Genomic DNA, 6,891 nt, shown 5'->3' on the forward strand with positions numbered 1-6,891 from the left:
CTGTACATTTTGAACTTTTATTACATAATGGGAATTTATTATATAATGCAGCTCAACATACCTTCAGTGTAATTTTTGCACTGTATAGAATCATACCTCAGGCTGGATTTTGATGTTTGGATGGCCGGTTTTGGCCGCATGTTTGACACCTGTGTTCCAATGCCTTTGTATGAAACCTGCTGCAGAAATGACCTTACCTTCCTGCAGTAATTTATTCATAAAGCTTTCAGATAAGTGGACTGTATAATGAGTAGTCCAGATAATATCAGAAGTGTCTGTCTTTCTTGACAATCGTTTTATCAGCCAATCAGAGACAGAATGTGGAGGAACTAATTATAAGAAAGGTTAGTTTTATGTAATCATGTTCTTTTTCCTCACTTTCTGTTTTCAGTTGTTGTGGCATTTCATCTGCAGTTTTTGAGACTAAAGTGTTAATGTGAGTGCAGAAATTCACCTTATGGACAGTCCTTCCAGACGTGTCAGACATTCTTTAACACTGCTCAACTAAGCTTGACAGACTAATCCAGAGCAGGCTTGTTGATCGGTGTAAGTTGCTATGGTAACGCAGCGGGGTTTTATGTAAGCCATCGGGATGGAACCGTATTCTCACTTAAATGACCCACACTTATCGAAATAAACTATTCTCCTTAATCTTACTTTATGGAAAACCCCATTGTCTTCATTTTTTGGATCTTGTTTTAAAATTATAACAAAATCCCACTCGATTCTATACAGAGTGTAAAAATTCTCATTACACAGTCTTCCAAATACTTCAGACTCTGCTTTATTGTCATTCAAACAATAGACATGATGGAAAGAAGTACAGTTTTACCCAGCTCTCTGTGTGTGCAGCATGAAAAAAAAGATTAAATATTTTTAAAAATGTATAAACTAAATGGACTAGAATAAAAACTACCCTTAAAATCTGTTGAAATATTCCTAATATAAGCCTCTGAATATGTACTTTATACAGAAGCTATAACAGCTTAACCCATAAAGATCCAACGCTACTTTTATGTCAGTTTCCAAATAAAATTTTCTCTATATCTAACCTTACTTAAATGATTTATCACCATTTTATTTATAATGTATACTCTGTATTTTGCATTTCATCAGTATAAATCAGGTATTTTCCTATAAAGCTCAGATCAAAGTTGAGGGTTGTTGTATCCAAAAGCAGAGAAAATTGCAGAAAAAGTGACTTTTTCAGTCAAATCTATCATTAACTGAACATAAACCATGTGTGTCCATCTACTGTCATTGATCCAACTTGTCATTCAGATTCAGATTCAAGTTTATTTGTCATTTCAGCATATAAAAATACACAGAAATGAAATATTGTACTCAGGTCCCCGACTGTCAGCAGCATTTAGTAAAAATAGTATAAGTTACTGATAAAATAATAAAAAATAATAAAATACTGATATAAAAAAAATAGCAATAACAATAACACCCCCCCTTAAAATTATTTACAAATAACTAAAAAAAAAAATTTTATTTATTAAGTGCACAGCAGTAAAGTGCCAATTTAAAAGTGCATTCTGGGCTCAAAGTTCAGCAGGAGTTCATCATTCTAACTGCCTCTGGATAAAAACTGTTTCGGAGTCTGGTGGTCCGGGCTTGGGGCTGAAGTCTCCTGCCTGACGGGAGAAGGGTAAAAAATCCATGTGCAGGGTGGGTGGTATCATCCATGATGCTTTGGGCTTTTTTCCTGCACCTGCTGGTGTACAGATCTTGGATGCAGGGCAGACAGCAGTCACGGATGTGCTCCGCAGCTCTTCAAATCACTTCAAAATGTTGATTAACCCATAAAGACCCAGCGCTACTTTTGTGGCAGTTCCCAAATTATTTTTTCTCTCTATTTAAGCCTTTGATTATGTGGTCCTCTGTAGGGGACAAAAATTTCACAGTTTTACTTCAAAAATGATGTCTATTGCAAAGGACATTCCATTAGAAAATAAATAAATAAAAATAAATTGAAAAATGTATCTGAAACAAACTGTTGCATTTTGCATTTTCCAATCAAGACGAATGTTTAATGTAAAAATGCAAAAACTGTCACTTTCCTGGGTTTCAGGAGCATATAAATAAACTTGCCTCGCCTTGTTTAAACACTAAAATCAAACCTAGTGTGCATACATTACACTGGTCAATAACAAATTTATTGTTTTAAGATTTTTGATCTGATTTAGGATAATTTTGGTGTGCTGAATCCAAAAATTACATTAATTTTGCTCAATCAGGTCAACTTTCTCAACTATGCTACATATTGGCTTTTTCACATTTTTGCTTACATTTATGGGCATTTTCACATCGTATGATACAAAATTCTTTCATATTTCTTGCAGTAAACGAGTTCTGAAGATTTTACTTTTGCCAATTTATGATTGTTTTTTTTAATATTACAGGTGAATGAAATGGCTTCGACTAGAAGATTTTGCAAAAATAAGCCTGACGTATTCCGCTACATCTGCGGTGAATACACCATTGTACCTAACAGGAATCAAGTCACAAGTTTCATAAAGTGTGCTTACCAATCTTATTTTGGTATTAAACTTGGTGACCAAGATAAAGTCACAAAAATGTAATCAATTTTGTGAGAAGATCAAATTTTTCAAAATCAAATTAGCAAAAAAACCCTGACCTGATTGAGAAAAACAGATGTCATTTTTGGATTTAGCGGTGCAAAATGGTCCTAATTCAGCTGAAAAAACCTAGACAACTTGCAAATAATATTTTTTTGTAACCCAGTGTTATTGCCACTGGTGCATTTTCTGCATTCGAACAGTCTGGATTGTTTTTTTTTTGTTTTTTTTTTTTCTCAAAGTACACGGCATTTTCTTCTGAACGTGACCTGCAGCTCTGCACACTGTGGTAACTCTCAGATGTGCAAGTAAACGCTCCATTTTTTTCTTTTGTTTTATTCAGAAGTTTGCTGTCTTTCATGTCGGGAGCCCTCCCTCTCTGGTGTCTCTGCTCTCTGAGTCCCCTTCAGACTTCCTGCTGTTCCATAAAAGAATTAAAACACTGACAGGAGCAGACGGCTGACTCCTCTGATGAATAAAATAAAACAACCCGGCACCTCGAGCCCAGACGAGTCAGCGTGAGATCAGTGAACGCAACAGGTGTTTGCGCTTTTATCTAAACACTTTCACAATGCGCCGCAATATGTGAGACCTGCTGTTTTGATTATTAAGGACGATTCGGCTGTTTTTATTTTCCCACACTGTGAGCGAGGTGTGGTCCGGAATTTACTGACACCTAGCTGTGCAACTGCTTTGTTTTTTGTATGGAGAGTTAGCAGGAGGCCTGTTGTGTCTCGGACCAAGGCCACATCATCCTTCACTGACCAAAGACGGAGATAACAAGACTCAGGAGTCACTTGGCTGTGGGCCCAGTGGTTCACACTTACAGAAAACACCAGAAACACACCTCGCCTCATACAGTGCAGCTGCACACTCCTCTTAAAAGCCACTTCAGAAGCTCCAAATGTTGGTGGGACACTTACTACTGAACTCTAATACCAGAAATCCTGCAGCGCTGCGTCTGTAAAACCCAACCCTGATGCTCTGCACTGTTTTACATCAAGGAGCTGAAGGAAGAGGAACGCTCTGATGCTGCTTTTCTTTTAAACAGTTCGAGTTGTTCAAGGCGTCCTTATCAATGAAGGCCTTCGTCGTCACTCTTATCAGTTCTTTTGTGCAAGAAATAGAAATGCAAGACATAAACAATCCTTATTTAACCCTCCGGTATCCAGGTGCGCCTTTTAGGCACACTTTGCACTTCGTGTTAAAAAACATCGTATTATTTTTCACAATTTAAATAAGGTTAGAATTCAAAAGTTGTTCATATATGCATGATCTTTAAAATTCTGGCCACCAACTAAAATGTACACATTGTAAACAAAAGAAAATTACCAGACTAGCATCTGTCTCCCAAGCGTGCCTAAAACGCACTCTTTCTTCCATTTGATATGTATGATTAGGGCTGAGCTTGATTTACAAAACTAAAATGAAATTAGAGCAGAAAAATAAATCAATATATAATATTTAATAGTTTGATTTATGGATGTGCATTTTACGCACACTTGGTGACAGATGCTAGTATTTTTGAACATTTGACCTAGCGCCAAAAATAATAATGCAAATTAACCAATGTTGGAGTTAATCATTGACATATGCCAGGATGAAAAAAATCAAATAATATGTGATCCACTTTTTATGTAGTATATTGAAAAAAAAAATTTTTTTGTGTGTTTTTTGCATCCAAAAAAATGGTTTGTTTACATTACAAACACAGCATTTAAAAGGTTTTAAAAAAATTTGACAATTATTGAGTATTTGGTATTTTTATTTACAGCTCAAGTTGATGAAATAGAAAAAAGTGTAAAACAATTAAATATGAAAATTTTTTTGACATTATTCCACAAGTGTGCCAAAAAGGCACACCTGGTGCTTAGTAAGGGCCTTGCTGGACGGGATACCGGAGGGTTAACAGAATGAGTTTATAAGTGCATGTTGTGACCTGGCTCAGAGGCCACAACAAAGAAGGGGAACACACAACAAATGAAGTTTAACACAAGAATACTTAATTAAATCAAAGTAAGCCAAGTTAAGTCAAATTAAACCAAATTAGGAAAAAACAAACTAAAGTATTTTACAGAATGTAAATGAGTCATCAGTGTTGTCAGTAGTGTAGGTGTGCATGAGTGGGCGTGTGCTGATGTGAGTGTTGAAAAGTGCAGAACAGAACAAAATATCAAAGCAACATCACCAACCCAAGAGCTGACAAACCAAGGACCTGTGAGGGCAGAGAGCGAGAGAGCGAGAGAGCGAGAGAGCGAGAGAGCGAGAGAGCGAGAGAGAGAGAGCGAGAGAGCGAGAGAGCGAGAGAGAGAGAGAGAGAGAGAGAGAGAGAGAGAGAGAGAGAGAGAGAGAGAGAGAGAGAGAGAGAGAGAGAGAGAGAGAGAGAGAGAGAGAGAGAGAGAGAGAAGACTACAGGCAGACTATTTAAGGGCAGGAACTCTGGGCGCCACAGGTGTTCCTGAGCTCCTCATCAGGTGCCTGTTGGAAGACAAGAGCTGGAAACATACATAGCTCCCCCAAGAGGACCCCGGGGGCCGTAACAGTGCAGCATTCAGGTCTGGTTCTGTGGGCGCAAAGAGATGAGAGAATGTTTGAAATGTTATAAATGATGAGGAAGAGATTTGAATATTTCAACTTCTATAGTGAATATTACGATAAAAACATTCAAGGAATTTGAATATATCCACAAAGTGTCTTTACAATTTAACCCTTTCATCCATGAATTGTGAGAACCTCAGTCAAGATTTTTCTTTTTTTTACTGAGTCCTTTTATTCCTTTTTAGGCATGAAAAAAAACGATGCAATTGATTTATTTATTTATTTATTTATTTATTTTTAAACGTATTTTTCATGGAGTTACAAAAATGTCCAATCACCATGCGTTTAATTTTTGAGGCAAAAAAAACATGTGTATTTAAAACCCATTATCAGAAAGTGAAAACTATGAAATACAACCATTTTTCATGAAGCTAATCTGATGTTTTCTAACATTTTAACATACTCTAATACTAGTTATTGCTCACTTCATGGTGATAATATGGAAAAAAAAAAAAAACTTTTTGATCATGAAAACTTTTAAATTACAGTTTAATAACAATTAGCTATTGATTTACACTAAAACATATTTCTGCAGATCAGGTTAATAAAGAACAGCAAAGTTACAGTAATGGTATGAATTGCAGTGTATGTGATGGTGTTGTGTTAGATGATACGAAACTAAAACAACAAAACCCATGAAAATACAAGAGAACAGCTGTAGAATAGCTGTCCACTGTAGTGACCAGTATGCATGAAAGAGTTAAAGACTTTATAAACCATTCCTTTGGACCACAGGTGTCAAACATGCGGCCTGGGGGCCAAATCTGGCCCGCCAAAGGGTCCAATCCGGCCGGCAGGATGAATTTGTAAAACACAAAAATTACACTCAAGATACTAACAGTCAATCCTTTTATTTTATGGCCCATATAAAGCCCTGCTTTAGTCTCAAGTGGGTCAGATTAGAAAAATACTCCCATAAAAACATACAAATAATGACAATTCCAAATGTTTCCTCTGTTTTAGTGTAAAAAAGTGAAATTACATAAAAATGTGTAAATTTACAAACTAGCCTTTCACAAAAAATATGAAAAACTAGAGGTGTCCTAAGAGAAGTAGGTGCAATTTTGCTAATATTCTGCCAGTTACTAAAATATTTTGTGTATTTGTGTAAGTGCAAGTTAGGGCATCAAACTCAAAAATAATATCATAATAACCTATAAATAATGATAACACCAATATTTTCTCTTTGATTTAGTGCAAAAAACGTCAAATTATGAAAATGTTCACATTAACAAACTATCCTTTAAAATGTGAATAACCTGAACAAATATGAACAACCGTCTGAAAAAATTAAGTGCAATTTTAACAATATTCTGCCTGTTACTAAGTGTTTTGTGTCTTTGTAGATCTGCTCTGTAATGCACATGTATAAATGGTAGCACTGGTCTACAATTTTTTGAAATGATTTGCTTCAGCGATTAAATGTGCTAAATGTTAATGTAAATGTTACGTATTTTAATAAGATTAATTGGAAAAGAAATGACAAATTTGCTGGTTTGCTGATGTTTTCAGGGTATATGATTAAGTGTTATTACACATATATATTGGTTTATGTACATTTATATAATAGTTTTATAAATCTTCCACTAAATAGAACCTGTAAAGTGAATGTATTCTAATGTGCAGACAGTGTTTTGAAGTAGATCTTGTAGCTCCGAGACAAATATTCCTTTTGAGTCAAACCCATTCTCTCGTTAATTCTTGAATT

This window comes from Sphaeramia orbicularis, chromosome 14 (genome assembly GCF_902148855.1).
Source record: "Sphaeramia orbicularis chromosome 14, fSphaOr1.1, whole genome shotgun sequence".
Classification (NCBI taxonomy): domain Eukaryota; kingdom Metazoa; phylum Chordata; class Actinopteri; order Kurtiformes; family Apogonidae; genus Sphaeramia; species Sphaeramia orbicularis.